The sequence below is a fragment of the Sylvia atricapilla genome, chromosome W (genome assembly GCF_009819655.1).
Source record: "Sylvia atricapilla isolate bSylAtr1 chromosome W, bSylAtr1.pri, whole genome shotgun sequence".
NCBI classification, from domain to species: Eukaryota; Metazoa; Chordata; class Aves; order Passeriformes; family Sylviidae; genus Sylvia; species Sylvia atricapilla.
In genome coordinates, this window is record NC_089173.1 from 6,120,299 (window position 1) to 6,143,513 (window position 23,215).

Here is a 23,215-nt window from a genome sequence, read left to right on the forward strand (position 1 = left end):
ACCTGCAAAGCCAGTCAAAGATCCCTCACACCTCCGAGGGAGGCAGCGGGGTGGCCATGCCCAGGCCCCAGGCACCCGTGCAGGGTTCATGTGGGTCTGGGGTTATTTTGGTGCAGAACTGGGGGATGTTCCTATGACCGGATTTTGCTTCTGAGCTGGTGGAAGCAGCTGGTGAAGGTGTGGCCGCTCCTGTCCGGCTACTCCTGGGGCTCCAGGGTCCGGGAAAAGCCCCATGGGGTGTCCCAGGAGAGGAGACCTGAGGGAAGGAGGGCTGGGATGTCCTGCATTTACTGAGGGGTGGGATGTCCTGACATTGAGATGGCTTTGGGAGGCTGGGATTTCCACACATTTTTCTGGATAAGGATGGTTGTGCCGAGCGCTGCCCCCCGTGCACTGACCCGGGCAGGCTGCGAGTGGGGCTGGGAGGAGCAGCAAAGGTCTGGATCAAAGATGGGTCACTCCTGCGAGCAACCCCGAGCCCCCCAGCGCTCCCTTCCAGCCGGCATCTGCCGGGTAATGGCTTTCAGGTGTCCCACAGGGAATCGGCGCAGGGAGGTTCAAAGGGAGAGGTTCAAAGTGTGCAAAATGTAATGGATAAATTTGTGTATCAAAGATTTGGTCTATTAAAAAGCTACTCCAGGGCATCTCTGAGACTCCAAGACCTGTGGTGCAAGCTGTGAAACCACAACATTTGCAACAGAAATGACATGGCCGGACTGGAGATGGCCCATTCATCAAGGATGGGCCTCCACTTCACAGCTGCTCGACATCTGATATCAGTCTTGATAGGGGATCCGGAGGATGACCAAATCAGCACCCCAAAGACGAGACCCGGGAAGACTATCAACGTCTTCTCATACTTACGGGAACCCCTTTCAAGACCTTGCTTGGAAATAAAGAGATACATGAATATTTGGTCTTTCAATGGACTTAGCCTCAGGGTGAATAAACTGTACAAACACCGTACGCCAAGACCCAGTGGTGTGTGGCTGAGGTTGGATGGTACCGTTATTACTGTCACTCTGCCCACCCAGCATTCGATCGATGTTGTCTGATTTTATTGTGGCTTTTTAATATATTTTTTTTAATTTGCTAAATAAATTCTGTTAATTTGAATTGGCTTCTTCTCATTTATAACAGATTGGTGCCGTGACTCGGATTCAATACCGACGCTGCGGAACCCCTTTGCTCGGGAGGCGCCCCGCTGATTTTCGGCAGCCCGGCGAAGTGGGAAACTCCGTAGCACCTATTGAATCACGAACTAAATTTAGGTTAAGCGCCACAATAAAAGAGTTGTGGTTTTTTTGGATCCAAAGAACTCAGGAAAGACCTAGGGGAGGGGTCTTTCGGAGCCGCGGCTATTGCTTTCACTCGTAAAATTTCTCCGTGCACGAAGGTTCCATGCAAGAAAATAGCTGTAAGTATTGCTGGTTGAGTGAGGGTGATTGGGTGAGTGAGTGAGATGTGACCTGGTCACGGAACAACTACGGACCTGGAACCCGCATTTCCAAACTCCCGCGAGGGACTTGGTCGGCTGACAAGGAAGCGAGTCGGGGAAAACTCATTTTGCTCATCAAACCCAGACTCAGGGGAGTCTGGAGAACCGATCACAAAGAAGCTAAAAGGAAAGGAGACGTTCCTCTGAGTTCGGGAAACGGGTAAGCCTTTTAGCTACGGGCTTGGTGAGAAGCCCAGGATGCAAACCGTAGTTTTTATCACTGGACGAACAGACCCACAGCTCAGCTCGCTGGACGGGTAAGTAATCCAAAAAGCGGAATCCGGTTTGTGACAAAACAGTTTGGGAAAGGATCCCAGCTCTCAGCGGAAGCTAAGAAAGAATTCAGCACGAGACCCACCACCAAAAAAAAAAAAGGTAAGAAAGTCTTTTAATATAATGGGGCAAGGGAAAAGTAAACACCAAAAAGCCTTGTGTGTAAGGCAAAACTTTTACCCCAAACCCACACAAACCCAGGCTCTCCTCCCGCTCCGAGGCCCCCGGTCCAAATCTGCCAGGCGACACCCCCCCCCCCCCCCCCCCCCCCTTCCCTCCGGCTTCAGTGGCTCTGCGGCTGCAGCTCCCCCGGCAGGAGCACAGTCTCCGCCCATGCTCCCCAGCCCCGGGGAGTCCTGACCCCACCCAGCCCGTAACTAACCCTCTCTGGCAGGCCGCTGCCGCTGCCAACACAGCAGCCCCGCCCAGAGCAGAGGGGCGTCCCTTCCCGGTCCCGGCCCCGTGTCAGTCCCGGGTGGGGAGGTTGAAAATTGAATCAATTTCAATTAAAAGTTTCCCCGTAGTAGCCAATCCCCTATACCATTCTAAAGTCCCTCTGGAGAATGTGTAATACAGTATAATAAATCTAAAGATGCCTTTTGGGCTTCCCCTCTAAAAAATCGAGATTATTTTGCCTTTCAATAGGAGGATCCTGAAACAACTTAAGTAGACATCTCGGCCTCAGGGATTTGTGGACTCCTCTAGCCATTTTGGTCAGGCCCTTAAACATTATTAAGTCAATTCGTGCCAGCAGAAGGAATTAAGCTATTACAATATATTGATGAATTGTTAATAGCTGGCCCAAGGGAGGAGCATGTGAGAAAATGTACAATCTCATGGTTGAATTTTCTGAAACTTAAAAGTTTCAAAATCAAAGCTACAATTTGCTGAATCAAAGGTAAAGTACCTAAGACATTGAATATCAAAAGGTAAAAACAAATTTGATCCTGAAAGGATGGCTGGAATTATAGCTCTGCCCCCGCCCATGGACAAAGAGGAAATCAGGCAATTGTTGGAACTATTAGGATACTGCAGACAATGGATTGAAGAATATAGTAAAAAGGTAAGGTTTCTTTATGAGACACTAAATACAAATAGAGTGAAATGGACTGAACAAGATGGATTAAAATTTAAGAGGTTAACGGCAGCACTAATAACTGTTCCTGTGTTGAATTTGTCAGATGTAAAAAGGTGGTTTCAGTTGTTTGTGGATTAGTGTTTTAACTCAGAATTGGGGGAAAAAAAAAAAAAAAAAAACCACAAAAAACCCAACCCTGTAGAATATGTCTCTAAGCTTTTAGATCCAGTGAGCAGAGGATGGCCCACTTGCTTGCAAGCTATTGTGGCAGTAGCTCTGCTGGTGGAAGAAGCTAAAAAGGTAACATCTGGGACTCCCCTAGTAGTATACTCACCACACAATGTAAGGAGCATTCTGCAGCAAGAGGCAGATAAATGGCTCACAGATGCCAGACTCCTGAAGTATAAGGCTATTTTGGTGCATTCACATGGTTTAAAACTTAAGACAACAGCTGCTCAGAACCCAGCCGAGTTTCTGTTTGGAGAGGTACTGGGAGAAACCACTCATGACTGCACTGAAATGGTGGAACTGCAAACCAAGGTAAGACCAGACCTGGGAGAGGAAAAATTGGAATAAAAAGAAAAATGGTTTGTAGATGGATCAGCAAGGGTAATAAAAGGAAAAAGGAAATCAGGATATGGCATAGTAGATGGCAAATCTGGAGAAGTAGTAGAATCAAGGCCTCTGAAGGCAAATTGGTCTGCCCAAGCCTGCAAATTATATGCAGTGCTAAAGGCACTCAAAAGATTAAAAAGAAGAAGAGGCACTGTCTTCACCGATACAAAATACGTTTAAGGAGTTGCACACACTTTTGGTAAAATTAGGGGGGGAAAAAAGGGTTTAATTAACACTCGAGGACGAGGGTTAGTTCATGGGGAAATAATAAAGCAAATCCTGGAGGCAATCAGGGATCCAAAAGAAATCTCCATTGTCCATGTCAAAGGACACCAGGTGGGTATGCAATTCCAGACCAAAAGAAATAATTTGGCAGACAAGGAGCATTGCTCACAGTAAGTATCACCGAGGTTCAGGAAGGGGGGATCCTGGAATATCCCCCTTACCATTCTCAGAAGGAGATTGAGAAATATGAAAAATAAGGGGTAAGCTAGAGGAAGGAAGGTGGAAATTACCTGATGGAAGGGAACTGGTATCAAAAGAATATACCAGGAAAATTCTGAAAAGATTGCATCAGCAAACACATTGGGGAGCACAGGCTCTAGCAGAACATTTTTTGAGATAAATTAAAATGTCTTGGGTAAAATGCCTTCCTCTAGCTCTCTTAAACATAACAACTATATCTCATTCAGAAACACGATTGTCACCATTTGAAATGCTTTATGGAATGCCTTACAGACACAGAGTACTGGTTGGGCATCTTCAAATAGAGGATACCCAGATTCAGCTATATCTAATTGCCATAAACAGAAATTTACAGGACCTACAGAGAAAGGGGCTCATTCCTCAAATTGCCCCTTTGGGGTTTGCTGTTCACAAAATAAATCCTGGTGATGAAGTTTTGATAAAAAAACCTGAAAGGAAGTCCCTCTGGCACCTCATTGGGAAGGTCCTTTCACTGTCCTTACTACAGATACAGCAGTCAGGACTGCAGAAAAAGGGTGGATGCACGCTTCAAGAGTAAAGAAGGTTGAGTCTCAAGGCACTGCCCCAAAGTGGAGAGTGTCTTCGTCTCCTGGAGACTTGAAAATCAGATTTCAACGCCACCACAAATAAACAGAGGGGATCAGATAAGTTGTATAAAACCAAACTGTGATTGTTTTCCCTTTGTTTACTTTAAGTGTGTATACTGTAAGCAGATTTGGGTTACCCATTGTAAAGTGGGGTGTAAACCAAGTGAATTGTGTACTAAATGTCTGTAAGAAGAGCAAAAAGAGACTAACCATTTTTTCAGTAATTGCCACTAGCTTGGGTCTACTGGAGTTAGATTCTCCAGAGTGGTATCAAATATATAAAAAGGGAATAAATGGACAATTGAATGCAGAGGCCAAAGTGCTCGATGTTGAGTGCTGAAGGACAAAGTACCTTGCTACTCAGATACAGTCAGGTGGTCCCGGTGGAGTGTCTTTAAAAGGAGGTTTGTGGCTCAGACCAACAGGACCCCAAAAACATACGCCTGCTGCCAAGAAGATGGGTTACCCCGCCGTGGACTGCTACCCCGTGGGCGAAGGGAAAGACAGAGGAGTGTTGTACTGCGAAGTCCTCATAGTCCTGAGCCTAGTGCTGAGCCAAGTGGGGGGAATCCCATCCCGAGAACCCTCAGAGGCTGACCCTCGTGAAAGAGTGTGAACCATGTCTGGAAGTTACACAAAAGAGACAAAGAACTTGAAGTATCAACCACATTATGATTGTCCAGGGGATAGGAGAAAGGGATATTGTTTCTTCAATGGTACTCAATATAAAATTTGTGAATCAGAAAAAGTGGTGGTATGCCATGACCCAAAGGCAATTACTAAAAACGGACAGTCAAAAGCACACAGAATTCACAAACGGGAAACAGGAAAGATACCAAGTATACCTATGTGTGACCAATGTAACCAAACTGTGTGGATAGGGATGAAAAGAAAATCTATGTTTTAGGGTACTATCAAATTAATAGACTATGCTATGACAGAAACAAATTAGAAATATGTACGATGGATGAAAAAATGTATTAGGTAGAAAAGAACCTAAGACATGAGGTAAAAACACTTTCAGGAAACGAACCCATAGTATTGGATCTCCTCAATCAGGATGATGATAGGACATGTTTACAATTTGATGAGACCTTCTGTTTTTCAAGAAATGAGGAAGGACTCGACCCTGAAATTAAGGTGCAAATATTAAGACAAGAATTAAGGAAACAGGAATCAGAGGCAAAAAGAAAAATAATTGAACAGGAAAGACTAAAAACATTATGTGAACATTATGAGCAGTTGGAAAAACAATATAAAGATTGGGAATTACCTGCTCCAATCAGAACCTATTTATAGATCTGATGCAGGAAATTGCCACTGAATTTGGTCTATCTAACTGTTGGATTTGTGAAGGATTAAAATAGGCAGAAAAATGGCCATGGAAAGGTGAGGGTTTGACTCCAGAACAACTCCAAAAATGGGACAATACCCAAATATCAAAAACTATTCAAAGACCCGAAGGGTGGATTCTAGACAAAAGAATCATTGGAATGATTTGTATCAGCAGGGAAGGTAAGGAATACACTGAGTTGGTAGGCTACACCCCCTGCATATCCACCCTAGCAATAAATTCAAATAACAAGTCAAAAGTCTGGCAGCCTGAACCCCCAAAGGGGTTTTGGAGCCAAAGAAAAATTGGACAACTGTGAATGGTTTGAGTCAATTGGATTATGTTGGTATAAGAGTCCTGGAGCTAACCCTTACCAGTCCTTTGAAGATTTGAGAGAGTATTGGAAAAAGCCTGAAAAGGTAAACATAAAGTGGAAAGCCCCTGATGGCATCTACTGGATATGTGGAAAAAGGCTTATAATAAACTACCTCAAAATTGCAAGGGATCTTGAACTTTAGGTATAATTAGGCCCTTGATTACTTATTAGCAGAAGAAAGGGGAGTCTGTGAAAAATTCAATGAAACAGAATGTTGTATTGAAATTGATGATTATGGAGAAACAATAAGAGGATTGGCAGCTGAAATTAAAAAGGTAGCCCATGTCCCTGTCTAGAAATGGAATTCTATACTTCAGGCCTCATGGTGGGACCAGCTGTTCGGGCAAGGTATCTGGTGAAAAAGGTAATAAGTCCCACCTTTTTAGCTTCTTCCACCAGCAGAGCTACTGCCACAATAGCTTGCAAGCAAGTGGGCCATCCTCTGCTCACTGGATCTAAAAGCTTAGAGACATATTCTACAGGGTTGGGTTTTTTGTGTTTTTTTTTTTTTTTTTTCCCCCAATTCTGAGTTAAAACACTAATCCACAAACAACTGAAACCACCTTTTTACATCTGACAAATTCAACACAGGAACAGTTATTAGTGCTGCCTTTAACCTCTTAAATTTTAATCCATCTTGTTCAGTCCATTTCACTCTATTTGTATTTAGTGTCTCATAAAGAAACCTTACCTTTTTACTATATTCTTCAATCCATTGTCTGCAGTATCCTAATAGTTCCAACAATTGCCTGATTTCCTCTTTGTCCATGGGCGGGGGCAGAGCTATAATTCCAGCCATCCTTTCAGGATCAAATTTGTTTTTACCTTTTGATATTCAATGTCTTAGGTACTTTACCTTCGATTCAGCAAATTGTAGCTTTGATTTTGAAACTTTTAATTTTCAGAAAATTCAACCATGAGATTGTACATTTTCTCACATGCTCCTCCCTTGGGCCAGCTATTAACAAATCATCAATATATTGCAATAAGCTTAATTCCTTCTGCTGGCACAAATTGACTTAATAATGTTTAAGGGCCTGACCAAAAGGCTAGGGAGTCCACAAATCCCTGAGGCCGAGATGTCTACTTAAGTTGTTTCAGGATCCTCCTACTGAAAGGCAAAATAATCCCGATTTTTTAGAGGGGAAGTCCAAAAGGCATCTTTAGATTTATTATACTGTATTACACATTCTCCAGAGGGACTTTGTTTAAAATGGTATTGGGGATTGGCTACCACAGGGAAACTTTTAATTGAAATTGATTCAATTTTCAACCTCCCCACCCGGGACTGACACGGGGCTGGGACCGGGAAGGGATGCCCCCCGTGCTCTGGGAGGCTGCTGTGTTGGCAGCGGCAGCGAGCCTGCCAGAGAGGGTTAGTTACGGGCTGGGTGGGAACAGGACTCCCCGGGGCTGGGGAGGAGCATGGGCAGACTGCACTCCTGCCAGGGGAGCCGCAGCCGCAGAGCCACTGAAGCCGGAGGGAAGGGGGGGGGGGGGGGGGTGTCGCCTGGCAGATTTGGACCGGGGGCCTCGGAGCGGGAGGAGAGCCTGGGTTTGTGTGGGTTTGGGGTAAAAGTTTTGCCTTACACACAAGGCTTTTTGGTGTTTACTTTTCCCTTGCCCATTATATTAAAAAACTTTCTTACCTTTTTTGGTGGTGAGTCTCGTGCTGAATTCTTTCTTAGCTTCCGCTAAGAGCTGGGATCCTTTCCCAGACTGTTTTGTCACAAACCGGATTCCGCTTTTTGGACTACTTACCCGTCCAGCGAGCTGAGCTGTGGGTCTGTTCGTCCAGGTGATAAAAACTTCGGTTTGCATCCTGGGCTTCTCACCAGGCCCGTAGCTAAAAGGCTTACCAGTTTCTCAAACTCAGAGGAACGTCTCCTTTCCTTTTAGCTTCTTTGTGATCGGTTCTCCAGACTCCCCTGAGTCTGGGTTTGATGAGCAAAATGAGTTTTCCCCCGACTCGCTTCCCTGTCAGCCGACCAGTCCCTCGCGGGAGTTTGGAAATGCGGGTTCCAGGTCCGTAGTTGTTCCGTGACCAGGTCACATCTCACTCACTCACCCAATCACCCTCACTCAACCAGCAATACTTACAGCTATTTTCTTGCGTGGAACCTTCGTGCACGGAGAAATTTTAACGAGTGAAAGCAATAGCCGCGGCTCCGAAAGACCCCTCCCCTAGGTCTTTCCTGAGTTCTTTGGATCCAAAAAAACCACAACTCTTTTATTGTGGCGCTTAACCTAAATTTAGTTCGTGATTCAATAGGTGCTACGGAGTTTCCCACTTCGCCGGGCTGCCGAAAATCAGCGGGGCGCCTCCCGAGCAAAGGGGTTCCGCAGCGTCGGTATTGAATCCGAGTCACGGCACCAATCTGTTATAAATGAGAAGAAGCCAATTCAAATTAACAGAATTTATTTAGCAAATTAACAAAAAAATTAAAAAGCCACAATAATAATGTCATTTCTGTTGCAAATGTTGTGGTTTCACAGCTTGCACCACAGGTCTTGGAATCTCAGAGATGCCCTGGAGTAGCTTTTTAATAGACCAAATCTTTGATACACAAATTTATCCATTACATTTACCACAGAGGAGAAAATTCAAACATGAACACTTTGCAGGAGTTTTAATTTTCCCCTATTTCACTTCAAAAACAATGTCCTATTTTCTGCCCTCCCAATATCGATGAAATACTCTGAAAACACGATTTCCCGTTTTTTATGTGTAGGGGAAGTTTTGGCTGTTTTCTGTCCAGTCTCACTCCGTGTTTACCCTCCTCCCGTTTTCCCTGAGTCACAGTGCCACCACCTTATAATGGCTGAGTGTGTTCCCCACGTCCCAGGGCTGTGTCATCGGCCCAAGGTGGGAGAACCCACACCACGAGTGAGAAAAAGCAGGATATTAAAATAATTTTATCTCCCGGGATGGATGTTAACGTGCTTCACCCCACTCAAAGATGCTGAGGAGAGGAAAAACACAAAGAAATGTTAAAAATGGGCCAGGAGACCTGCTCCTTTGAAAAGCCTTTATTAGTCAGCTCTTTCAAGGGGGAACTCGAGGGGTCGCCTGCACTGTCGCTGCTCCTGTTGCCATTCTCGCTCTTCTCGCCGTTTTTGCTCCTGTCGCCGTTCTCGCTCGGGCCGCCGCTGAGGATGAGGTGCCAGTCAAATCTGCTGCTCTCACTGCAGAGTCGGGAGTTCCAGCCTCGCAGGAATCCCCAGGAACTTCACTGGGCTCGTGTGGTCTATGGGTGTCACTGTTTCCCAGTGTCCTGGGTTGTAGTTTAGGATGTATTCTATCACCATCTTCAGTTAATGGCCCATCAATGCCTTTTGCATGACTCAGAGATAACTCCCCCCGGGAGTTATCTCTCTCTTTAATGGGCCATTAAGGCCCTCTTCCATGACTCATCATCCCATTGTGAGATGCTCCGCCCATGGGGAAGAGCCAAGCATTCTCACCTGGATATAAGCTGGGATTTGGGACAGTAGAAGCAGCCCTCACCCACTGGATTCCCAGAGGACCGGAGCTACCAGACCTTTCTACAAGATTTCTGTTTCAAGGAGACCACCTCGTCTGGACTGTTTCTATCACCCTGATCAGGTTGTATTCTGACTCTGTCACTGGTTTTTTCTTTTTTGTATTTATTTTATTTAATTCTATTTTATTTTCCTTTTCTTCTCATTAAATTTTATTTCTGACTTAGAGCCTCTTACTTGGTTTGTTTTTTAAACCACAACATATTTTTGGCGCCCAACGTGGGGCAGAGGCAATAAGAAAAGTCAGAAATTACAATTTTATTGAAGAAGACACCTGTCTGTTATGATGCCAACATGCTTACATGTGTCTTATACCTATCTCTCTATATTTTTCCAAACCTGGGGCACTATCTGCCGGCCTTAATACTCCTGCGTAGACCAGGATATGGTACTAAAATTGCTTTAACTGCTCTATTATGTCCATTGCTTGATAAAATCTGAGGCAATGAACATTATTCAGAATATATACCCAGTTTTGTATTTTTGTTCTAGTCTAGGATGCTACGTCTGGAGCCTCAACAATCTCACCCAGCCCCTGTGGGGAGGAGTAAAGAATGATTTTTTCCAGCTTTTCAGGAAGGACACAGCAGTTTTTGAAAATATTGAGTACCCTCTGGATGCCAAGGACAGCATAATGTTCTTGTTAGTCTTGCTTGGTTTCTCTGTACGGCCCGCACCATGCTTAGAATCAAAACACTGCATGGTGTGTTGGAGCATGTTCTTAAAGAAGTAGAAGAGGTAAAAAGAAGCAAAGCAATAGCATCGACGACTACACAGACTGTCACAGAGGAGAAAGGAACCAAAAGTGCTGTCAGCATCTCCACACAAACCGTCACTGAACCAGAACAGCCTAAACCAGTAGCAGTTGCCACCACTCAGAAGAAGAAATCAAGGAGCAAATCAGTCCGCATAGCGACTGATGAGGATGGAGCAGGACCTTCGCACTCAGCTGAAGAGACAGAGACAGAGATCATCACCCGCTCTCTATCTCTGGGTGAGCTGCGTGACCTGCGAAGGGAATTCACCCGTCAGACCAACGAGTCCATCCTCACCTGGCTGCTCCGCATCTGGGATGCTGCAGCCAATGACACCATTCTGGATGGAACTGAGGCCAGGCAACTGGGATCACTGTCCCGGGATGTGGTCATTGACCAGGGAATTGGAAAAACCCAAGAAACTCTCAGCCTCTGGCAGCGACTGCTAACAAGTGTGAAAGACAGATACCTTTGTAAAGAAGACCTCCTAGTGCACCAAGGAAAATGGAACACAATAGAACAAGGTATCCGATGCCTAAGGGAATTGGCTGTGCTGGAGATCATTTTTGCAGAAGATGAGAGATTTCCTAAGAGCCCAGATGATGTCCAGTGCACATCACGGATGTGGTTGAGATTTGCACGGCTTGGACCAGAGATGTACTCGCGTTACCTGGCAACACTGCAATGGAGAGAAGGTGAGGACAAGGTGGGTGTCCTGGCTAATAAACTAAGGATTTACGAGGACACTGTCACCGCCCCAGTTCGTGCCCATGTCTCATCTGTGGAAACAAGATTGGCTGAGCAAGTCAGGAACTTAATTGAAGAAGGCCATCAGAAACTGAAAAAAGAACTTAAGGAAGAAATTTACGATATTTCACCAGAGCCAACGAGAGTCTCTGCGATTAGGAGCAGGCGTCCCCCAGCCAGGGAGAGAGGATACACACCCCGAGGTAACCTTTGGTCTTTTCTTCGGGAGCATGGAGAAGATATGAAGAAGTGGGATGGAAAACCTACCTCCTCCTTAGCAGCCCGGGTACGTGAACTGAAAAGAGAAATGCCTACCACAAAAAGCTCATCTAGAATCAGTGTTGCTCCGGTCTCTCGTGCACAGAACTCCAGACGTTACAGGAATGATGATATGACTGATCCTCTTGAAGGAACCTCAGCAACTCATTTACAGGAAGAGAACAACGTATGCGATGACCAGGAATAGGGGGGCCCTGCCTCTAGCCAGGAAGAGGAAAGGGACAATCGGATCTACTGGACTGTGTGGATCCGATGGCCTGGCACATCTGACCCACAAAAATATACGGCATTGGTTGACACTGGGGCCCAATGTACCATGATGCCATCAAGGTATGTAGGAACAGAATCCATTTCTATTACAGGAGTAACAGGAGGGTCCCAGGAACTGACTGTATTAGAGGCCGAAGTGAGTTTAACTGGGAACGAGTGGCAAAAACACCCTATCGCAACTGGCCCAGAGGCCCCATGCATCCTCGGCATAGACTATCTCAGGAATGGATATTTCAAAGATCCAAAAGGATATCGTTGGGCTTTTGGGATAGCTGCAGTAATGAAAGAAAACATCAGACAGTTGAATACTTTGCCTGGTCTCTCAGATGACCCCTCTGCTGTGGGACTGCTGAAAGTAGAAGAACAACAAGTACCAATTGCCACAGCAACAGTACACCGTCGGCAATACCGCACAGACAGAGACTCTGTGATCCCCATACATGAGATGATCCGTAAACTGGAAAGCCAAGGAGTAGTCAGTAAAGCCCGTTCACCTTTCAACAGCCCGATTTGGCCGGTGCGTAAGTCCAGTGGAGAATGGAGACTGACGGTGGATTACCGTGGTCTGAATGAAGTCACGCCACCACTGAGCGCTGCTGTGCCAGACATGTTAGAGCTTCAGTACGAGCTGGAGTCCAAAGCAGCAAAGTGGTATGCAACCATTGATATCGCCAATGCCTTCTTCTCCATTCCTTTGGCAGCGGAGTGCAGACCTCAGTTTGCCTTCACCTGGAGGGGCGTGCAGTACACCTGGAACCGACTGCCCCAGGGGTGGAAACACAGCCCCACCATCTGCCATGGACTGATCCAGGCTGCACTGGAAAAGGGTGAGGCTCCAGAGCATCTGCAGTACATTGATGACATCATCATATGGGGGAATACACCAGAGGAGGTCTTCAAGAAAGGAGAGGAAATCATCCAAATTCTGCTGAAAGCTGGTTTGCCATTAAAAGAAGCAAGGTTAAGGGACCAGCTCAAGAAATCCAGTTTTTGGGGGTCAAATGGCAAGATGGTCGTCGCCAAATCCCCACAGAGATAATCAACAAGATCACAGCCATGTCCGCACCTACCAACAAAAAGGAAACACAAGCTTTCCTAGGTGCCATAGGCTTTTGGAGGATGCACATTCCTGAGTACAGTCAGATCGTGAGCCCTCTCTACTTGGTGACCCGCAAGAAGAACGATTTCCACTGGGGGCCTGAACAGCAACAAGCTTTTGTTCAGATCAAGCAAGAGATTGCTCATGCAGTAGCCCTGGGCCCCGTCAGGACGGGACCAGATGTGAGGAATGTGCTTTACTCCGCAGCTGGAAACAATGGTTTGTCTTGGAGCCTTTGGCAGAAAGTGCCTGGGGAGACTCGAGGCCGACCATTGGGATTCTGGAGCAGAAGTTACAGAGGCTCCGAGGCCAACTACACTCCCACAGAGAAGGAGATCTTGGCTGCCTATGAAGGAGTTCAAGCCGCCTCAGAAGTGATTGGCACTGAAACACAGCTGCTTTTGGCACCTCGACTGCCAGTGCTGGGGTGGATGTTTAAGTGAAAGGTTCCTTCCACACATCATGCCACCGATACCACATGGAGCAAATGGATTGCCCTCATTACACAGCGCGCCCGCATTGGAAACCCAAATCGCCCTGGGATTCTGGAAGTTATAACGAACTGGCCGGAAGGTGAAACTTTTGGATTATCGTCTGAAGAAGAAGAAGAAGAAAATCAAGTAACACGCGCTGAGGAAGCCCCACCATATAATGAGCTACCAGAGACTGAAAGACAATATGCTCTGTTCACTGATGGCTCCTGCCGAATTGTAGGAGCTAACCGGAAATGGAAAGCTGCAGCATGGAGCCCCACACGACAAGTTGCACAAGCTACCGAGGGACAAGGTGGATCAAGTCAAGTTGCAGAGCTTAAAGCTGTCCAGCTGGCTTTGGAAATTGCTGAACGAGAAAAGTGGCCGAGGCTTTATCTCTACACTGACTCATGGATGGTAGCTAATGCTCTGTGGGGATGGCTGAATCGCTGGAAAAAGGCCAATTGGCAGCGCAGAGGAAAACCCATCTGGGCCGCTGACATTTGGCAAGACATCGCTGCCCGAGTAGAGAGGCTGATAGTGAAGGTTCGACATGTAGATGCGCATATACCCAAAAGCTGGGCTAATGAGGAGCATCGCAACAACGAGCAGGTAGACAAAGCTGCCAAGGTGAAAGTATCACAAGTGGATCTAGATTGGCAGCACAAGGGAGAATTATTCCTAGCTCGTTGGGCCCATGATGCCTCTGGTCATCAGGGAAGAGATGCAACATATCGATGGGCCCGTGACCGAGGGGTGGACCTCACTATGGACAGCATCTCACAGGTCATCCACAACTGTGAGACCTGCGCTGCAATCAAACAGGCCAAGCGAATGAAGCCTCTGTGGTATGGTGGACGATGGCTGAAGTACAGGTACGGGGAAGCCTGGCAAATTGACTATATCACCCTTCCCCAAACACGCCAAGGAAAGCGGTACGTGCTGACCATGGTGGAAGTCACCACTGGATGGCTGGAAACCCATCCTGTGCCTCATGCCACTGCCCGGAACACCATCCTGGGCCTTGAAAAACAAATCCTGTGGAGACACGGCACCCCTGAGAGAATTGAGTCGGACAATGGGACCCATTTCAAGAACAACCTTATAAACACCTGGGCTAGAGAACATGGCATTGAATGGATATACCACATTCCTTATCATGCACCAGCTGCCGGGAAAGTTGAACGGTGCAATGGACTATTAAAGACTGCCCTGAAGGCACTTGGTGGAGGAACCTTCAAGAATTGGGAACTAAACTTAGCCAAAGCCACATGGATAGTTAACACCCGAGGGTCTATCAATCGAGGTGGTCCTGCCCAGTCTGAACCCTTACACACAGTGGATGGAGACAAAGTACCTGTGGTACACATGAAGGGCATTTTAGGAAAGAGTGTTTGGATTAATCCCACTTCAGGCAAAGGCAGACCCGTCCATGGGATTGTCTTTGCTCAAGGACCTGGCTACACTTGGTGGGTAATGCAGAAAGATGGAGAAACCCGTTGTGTACCACAGGGAGACTTAATTTTAAGTGAGAGCAGTGTGTAAGGTTTCATTCTGTATGTATATATGCATTCATCTGTAAGAATGTATTGATTTAGGCATGTTGTAGATGGTAATAGAATAAGGGGTGGATTGTCCTGGGTTGTAGTTTAGGATGTATTCTATCACCATCTTCAGTTAATGGCCCATCAATGCCTTTTGCATGACTCAGAGATAACTCCCCCCGGGAGTTATCTCTCTCTTTAATGGGCCATTAAGGCCCTCTTCCATGACTCATCATCCCATTGTGAGATGCTCCGCCCATGGGGAAGAGCCAAGCATTCTCACCTGGATATAAGCTGGGATTTGGGACAGTAGAAGCAGCCCTCACCCACTGGATTCCCAGAGGACCGGAGCTACCAGACCTTTCTACAAGATTTCTGTTTCAAGGAGACCACCTCGTCTGGACTGTTTCTATCACCCTGATCAGGTTGTATTCTGACTCTGTCACTGGTTTTTTCTTTTTTGTATTTATTTTATTTAATTCTATTTTATTTTCCTTTTCTTCTCATTAAATTTTATTTCTGACTTAGAGCCTCTTACTTGGTTTGTTTTTTAAACCACAACACCCAGTCTCTTTTTGGTCATAGTGAGGCGGCAGAAGCAGAATTCAGTCCCTAGGTAGCTGAGGGTCTTCTCGGTGTTGTAGTGTTTCCCTTTTATCTGGATTTTGTGCTGGGTCGCGGCTTTTGGGTCCGTTTGCCGGCAACTGCACTTCGGTTTGGAGCGATGCACCATGGAAGTCATTTGATTTTCCTATTAGGCGGGGCCGGCAGTTCGAGGAGCCGGCGGGGAATGGGGACAGCCTAGCCTGACGGAAGGGGAGGGAACCCGGGGTTTTAGAGGGGGTATACAACTTGGAATAAGGTTTTGAGGGTACAAATTTTGGTACAAAACAGCATAGCTTTCTTAACAGACAGGGTACAACTGGCATAACATTTTAAACAGCATAACCTTCCTAACAAATGACAGACTGTGTCAAAAATGGGAATTTCTTACATTTTATTTATTTCAGGAAAGAGCCCAGCAAAGGGGGGTCCAGAGCTGCCAGGGGGAGGATGGGGATAACCAGGGTGGATTTGGGGTGCTGCTAGATGGCGTTGGTCCCACTTGCCTGGCGGAGACTTTGGCATCCGGGGGCGATGGGGCTGCTTTAGCAGCGAACACCTGTGGGGCTGGGCCAAGGAAAACAAAGGTGAGGTGTGGGATGGAGGGCACGCCGGCTCCTTATCTCCCGCACTGTTTGTTCAAAGATTACCCCGAGCCTGCAAGATGCGAAAGTCCAAGGAAAACCAAGGCTGGGCTGGGAGGATCGGGGGCCTCCCCCCCCCCCCCCCCCCCCCCCCCCCCCCCCCCCCCCCGACGGGATGGCCGCGCACTCCAGGAGGTCTGGAGTTTAAAGTCCAGGCGATTGCAGGGTGATTTACGACTCATTATTCTCTGGTGCAAGAGCTGGTTAATGAGCAATCGGGTTGGGCAGGCGCGGGGAAAGGGGGGAATAGCGGGGCATTCCCGTGGGGAAGGGGCTTCTCCCCCAGCTCACCCTGGGAGGGGAGCAGCGAACAGTTCTGGGAAGGCAGGGGAAGACTATTTCCAGCCCCCTCAGCTCAGGGACATGGCAAAGATTTCCTGGATCTTTTCCATGTTTTACATACCCCTTGCCACCACGTTTAGCTGCTTCCCCATTACTTTCCAATCATGCCAGTTATCAAGAGACCATTTATCTCAATCTGGGGCTTGGATTTATTCCATGTTTTTGTAGTATGTGATAACACTTCCCATCCTGCTGACTCCATCGATTTGTCTGGAATGGTGTGAACAGGCGCAGGAAACACTCGTCTCCCCAACCGGGCCAGAACCAGCTGTATTATGGTAAAACCTGAAAGGGAGGGAGGCAGCTCTGTTTCACTCCTTGCTCAGGACCCGGCGATTCCTGCCCGGTGAGCGGATCTCACTCCCAGCGGTGTCCTGGAAGAGTTAGGATGGAACAAAAGGATTCCCTGCACCCGTGCCCTCGGGGCTTTGCCTGCCCTTCCCCATAGAATGCGACACAAACATTATCAGATAAAAATATCCCATAAGTGAACCCCAGGGCAGGGAGGGAGGGGAATGTGAAGCTGAGCCAGACCGGCAATGCCTAGGGAAGGCGCCGCAGGGAATGGCTGTGTCTGCACCCTCAGTGCCTGGAGCATCCCAAATCCCTGCCAAATCCAGGGCAGGAGAGGGGCAAGGCAGCCCCTGGCTGACCCCAGCCCTTCTGAAGCATCGTGGATCCTGAAATGAATAAAATGTAAAAAACTCCCATTTTTGACACAGTCTGTCATTTGTTAAGAAAGTTATGCTGTTTAAAATGTTATGCCAGTTGTAAGCTGTCTGTTAAGAAAGTTATGCTGTTTGTACCAAAAGAGGAAAGGTGCTTTGGAGACTGGCTGGGGTAGCTGTCGGGGTGCTGGGATAAAAGAGTCTGCATTGGTCGGGGGTACCCAGGGAAGAGGTATGCTGTCCGGGTGCAGAGGAGGAAGAGTTAGGGGAGTCCCAGAGTGCGAGGGACTTTTAGGTAGGGTGAGTGAGTACATCGCACGCTGTATGTCCAAATCCTGGCAGTAGGTGGTGGCTGGAACCCTGGGCCCTGGTTGACCGGCCGCTTACGGGGACTTGCCTGACGTACAGGAGAGAAAAGGAGTGCTGGCTAAGGGGTAGTGGCTGAGGCCCTAAGGGCGGGTCACCAGGCTACCTGTGGGGCATTCCGAGCACTGGCAGGGGTAGTGCCCAAACCCTGAGAGGGTCCCTGGGGCTACTTACGAGTGTTCAAAGAGTGAGTGAGAGTTAAAATTTGGGTTGCCCGCCTTTAAACTTGTGTGTGTGTAGGGGCACCTTAAAGAAGTTTAGTTAAAACAAGGTCAGATAATTTTGCTTTGTGTTGCCCTGAAGTAAAGTTTCTGTCAGGGTAAGAGCAGCATAGTTTTTATTTGAGACCCAGTGAAAATGGGGGCGTACATAAGTAGAGTGGAGCCGGTTGAGGAGAAAAGAGAGAAAAAGATAAGAAATATTCCACCAGACAGTCCACTAGGACAAATGTTAGAACTATGGGAGGTTGATGAGGCCACTAAAAGCTTAGACAGAATCAAGATGATCCATTATTGCATAGAGGCTTGGCCTAACCTAAATTTACCTGCAAAATGGCCATGGTGTGGAACTAAAGACCCCTGGATGTGTTCACAATTAACTCAATACTTGAAATCTCGAGGAGATTCAAGTATTGAACAGATACTCTATGCTATCTGTTGGCAAAAACAAGTAGTCAAAAATAAAACAACAAAAATATGTAAGTTACAGCAAGGGAAACAAAGGAATGAAAATCAGGAGAACCAAGAAGAAGCTAGCCATAATTGGGACCCCTTAGAACATTTGCCTCCTCCTACAGTTTATCCCGAAGTAATCCTCCAACCTCACCTAAAAATCATACCTTCCCAAACTGTAATCCCTGTTCCTTCCCCAGCTTGCCCCCCTCCAATTTATAACCCCTCTTACCCTCTGCCTTTCCCTAACAATGGTTTAACCTCCTCTCCTTCACCATCCACAATCCCTACACCCCCTCACAGCTGGGAGCTAGGTCTGGCACCTAACAATGCATCCTGCCAGGCAATAAAAAACCCAGAAAGACCTTACAGTAACACCAGGTCAAAAACCAAACTCTTTCCCCTAAGGGAGGTCCCATTGGGTGGGGCAGTTGGAGGAATAGGGTTTGTCAATGCACCTTTAACAGCATCAAAAGTCAGAAATTTTAAGAAAGAGCTGGGGAATCTAGTTGAAAACCCAGTGAGAATTGCCAACCAGATTGACCAGTTTTTGGGCCCAAATATTTATACATGGGGAGAACTAAACTCCATCTTAAATATACTCTTCAATCCAGACGAGGTTCGGCTGGTTAGGGCAGCAAGGATGCGAATCTGGGAAAGAGAAAACCGAATGGGCCCCCCCGGTGACCAGAAGTTGCCAATAGCTGACCCAGGGTGGAACCCAATCAGAGGAGAAGGGAGGAGAAATATGGAAGATTATAGAAACCTAATGATAAAAGGTATTAAAGAATCAGTTCCTCGGAGTAGCAACACCAAATTTGCTTTTGACAGGGCCCAAGAGAAAGATGAAACCCCAGCAGCCTGGCTGAGCAGGCTCAGACGAAATTTCCAGCAATATTCTAATTTGGATCCAGATAGCCCAGAGGGACAGATATTATTAAAGTTACAGTTTGTCACAAAATCCTGGCCAGATATCAGAAGAAAACTTGAAAAGATGGAGGACTGGCAAGACCGAGAAATAAATGAATTATTAAGGGAAGCCCTAAGAGTATATCTTAGGAGAGAAGAAGAAAAAACAAAGGCAAAAACCAGGATTATGGTAGCCATGGCCAGGGAAAGTGTAAAGGATCTCAGAGAGGATACTCAGGGTGAAGGAAACACAAAATCTTTACCAGGAAAGGTAAGAGGAAAGAACCCACCACCTTGGGGTACTCCTCAGAGACCAGGAGAGACCCGAGCCTGTTATTATTGTAGAGAAATAGGACACTTTAAGAAACATTGCAAAAAAATGTCATTTGATGAGACTGTCATGAGGGAGCAGGAGGCATTAGAAAATTTATTGAGAGAGAAGGTCAAAGAGGATTGGGGGTGTCATGGGCTCTATATGTTAGGAGATCCCACGAAACATCAGGAAGGGCCCATAGTAAATTTTGAAGTAGGTCCCCAACATGAAGAGTTTGAATTTTTAGTAGATACTGGTGCAGATAAATCATGTATTACCGACTTCCAGTTGGAATTGCGATTGGAAGAAAAACTTGTGAAGTCCTAGGAGCAGAAGGGGAGCCTTTCAAAGCTTCAGTTATAAAAAATATAAAACACAAAAAGCCTGTCGCATATCTTTCCAAACTTCTGAATCCAGTTGCGAGAGGGTGGCCAGCTTGCCTCCAGGCTGTAGCAGCCACAGCTGTTCTTGTGGAGGAAGCACAAAAACTGACACTGCAGGGAAAAATCATTGCACACACCTCCCATGATCTCAGGACAGTGTTGAGCCAAAAGGCTCAACAATGGCTGACTGACTCTAGAATTTTAAAATATGAAGTAATTTTAACCGGCACCAGTGATTTGAAGCTAATCACATCAAAAAGTCTAAATCCTGCCCAGTTCCTCTTAGGGGAACCCACACCAAACTTAGAGCACAATTACCTGGAAATCATAGATTTACAAACAAAAGTAAGGGGAGATCTTGAAGATACACCTCTACCATTAGAGATCCAAACACACTTAAAATAACCTTCAAAAAACAACCAAAGCCCAATTAGATCATAGAAAAATGTTCTCTGTAAGTTGTTGTTCTAAGTTATCATGAAGTGTTAAAAGGTTGTGATAATAATATCATTACAAATCTCTTATAGGGCCCACCACAAAAAGCCTAGTCAAAAACTGAAAAAGAAGTGGGACCACACTGAAAGGAACTCCATAAGGCCAGCTAAATAACTTCCCCAACCCAAGAGGCAAGACCAGGTGAGATCGAAACAATGGTTCATACTGGACTCTTGAGAGGACTAATTATAGTCCTATTAATAAGCAAATACTCCAAAGAAACATGCTCTAGGGGCTACCATCTCATCTATGACGGGAAAAATCTGCAGGCCTTTATAAGAGTTCACACTCATGTGAGTCCCACGTGTTTTAATATAACCCAAGTATCCACTTGCCGGAAAAATGAAAAGCAATATTGAAAAAAAAAAAAATGCTGCGACATTTATGCAGCACCTAACTGGAGAGTGCCCTATAAGAGAATAGTTTTACCCTAAAATTTAGACATTCCAAAGAGAGTTGCAAATTTAATAAAAGAAAAGCCACTAATCATGAAGAATGAAATAGATGAGCCCCGTGATAAAAACTTACCTATTGACTTATTTATTGTAATAAGCATCCTTGCCAGCCTTCTACTCCTTCCCTGCATACTCCCCTGTTTAATTCGAACTGCAACCATTCAAGCAAGCCCCAAACCTACTGAAATAAATGTCCCATGGCCCACAAATATAATAAGATTAGAACCGCAAACTGAAGAACTAAGTGAAGCAAAAAAAAAAAATATAACCAGTACCAAAAATTAAGAAAGATATACTCCCATGATTCAAAAACTGCCAATTGATGCGGGCAAAGGCCCGATCAAAGAAATAGAAGGGGGACTGAAATGAATAAAATGTAAGAGATTCCCATTTTCTTACACAGTCTGTCATTTGTTAAAAAAGTTGTACTGTTTCAAATGTTATGCCAGTTGTAACCTGTCTGTTAAGAAAATTATGCTGTTTGTACCAAAGTTTGTACCCTCAAAAATCTTATTCCAAGTTGTATACCCCCTCTAAAACCCCGGGTTCCCTCCCCTTCCGTCGGGCTAGGCTGTCGCCATTCCTGCCAGCTCCTCGAACTGCTGGCCCCACCTAATAGGAAAATCCAAGGACTTCCATGGTGCACCGCTCCAAAACCGAAGTGCAGTTGCCAGCAAACGGACCCAAAAGCCGCGACCCAGCACAAAATCCAGATAAAAGGGAGACACTACAACACCGAGAAAACCCTCAGCTACCTAAGGACTGAATTCTGCTTCTGCTGCCTCGCCATGACCACAAAGAGACTGGGAAGAAGTGACGCCCCTAGACCACACGAGCCCAGTGGAGTTCCTGGGGATTCCCGCGAGGCCGGAACTCCCGTCTCTGTGACGAGAGCAGCAGATTCGTCAGACACCTCCTCAGCGGCGGCCCGAACGAGAACGGCGACAGGAGCGAGAACAACGACAGGAGCGGCAACGGCGCAGGCGACCCCTCGAGTTCCCCCTTGAAAGAGCTGACTAATAAAGGCTTTTCAAAGGAGCCGGTCTCCTGGCCAATTTATAACAATGGCATGTGCTCAGGTGCTCTCCCCACAGCCCAGCAGCCCCAACTTTCCCTGCCCTGCATTCTCCCAGTTATTCCTCTCCACACACCGCTGCCCAGCTTGGCCCAGGCTCTCCTTCCCTGTGCCAAAGTCAACACAGACACAGCCAAGGCCCAGTGGTGACAGTCCCCAGCAGCCCATGGACAGGTAGGAAATAAATAATGTCAGGAGATAAACAGAGCAAATACAGCCTGGGCTGCTGCATTTCGGACAATATTTTCAGACCAGATGTGTCCACCCCACTCACCTGAGTCACCCTAGGCAGGGTGTGGCTGGGGGAGACGGTGCCCTGGGAGCTCCCCAAAGCTCTGCTGGGTGTGTAGCCCCTGCTTTCCCCAGCTCTTTTCCTCTGTGCCCATAAAGGGGCACCCGGAGCACCCATGGGTCCATTCAGGGGAGTGTTGCCACCTCAGCAGACCCCACTCATCCTTTCCATGGATCATCCACACCAGTGTGGATGTCAGGAAAATTGGAGGCCCCACAGCACCCTGAGGATTCCCTGGGAGATCGTGGAATTACAGAATGGTCTGGGTTGGAAGGAGCCTTAAAGATGTTCTTGTTCCAAACCCCTGCCATGGTCAGGGACACCTTCCACTAGCCTAGGTTGCTCCAAGCCCCATCCAGCCTGGCCTTGGACACTTCCTGATGCTCCTTCTGGAGCACTCAGTGCAAGGTGATGTTTGGTTCAAAGGTTCTTTGAGTTTTTTGAACCAGGAACTGAGTTTCCAGGACATCCAAGAGGTTGAGGAGCGTCTTCAGAGACCTCAGCTGACCCTGGTGAACCCACAGCCAGCAGCAGGAGCTGCTGGCTTGTACAGGAGTTATCCTGGAGCAATCTGGGTTTATCCTGCCTCTCTCCCAGCTTTGTTTTTTCCTTCTTTCCTCACATCTGGCCACATATGGCTGTCAGCTGCCACACTCTGAGCCTGCAGAGCATGTATTCCCTGCTGACTGGTGGCGATGGATAAGGGAAGGGCCAGAAGCGTGTATCACATCCCAAATCCAGCTCTTGGTGTGGCAGTGACAGATCCCTGGATCCAACGGAGAGCTTGGAATGGGCTGTTCACTCTGGCACAGTCTCCAGGGATGTGCAGAGAGAGCCCAGGAGAGCCCAAGCTGCCCCACGGTCCTTCTCGGGGCTGGTGGGGGAAGACTCCTCTTTGCCAGGAGAGGTTTGGATGTGGCAGAGATGCTTCTCCTGCTCCTTCCCAGCTCTGCCACTGGCACAATTCCCTCAGAGCCGGTGGGGCTCCCCTGACATCCACGGAGCAACTCTGCTTCACCACAGCCACATCCTGGGATGCTGCA

The 23,215-nt window shown here is 47.0% G+C and overlaps 1 long non-coding RNA gene across 1 annotated transcript in view; it reads left to right on the top strand.

Annotated features, from left to right (window-relative positions):
- Positions 1-3,944: 3,944 nt before the first annotated feature.
- LOC136373384 (uncharacterized) overlaps positions 3,945-23,215 on the top strand; it is a 455,798-nt gene continuing 436,527 nt past the window's right edge. Inside the window, exon 1 of the long non-coding RNA XR_010745642.1 lies at positions 3,945-4,616. This is a non-coding gene — a long non-coding RNA (uncharacterized lncRNA). The remainder of the gene's footprint in view (positions 4,617-23,215) is intronic.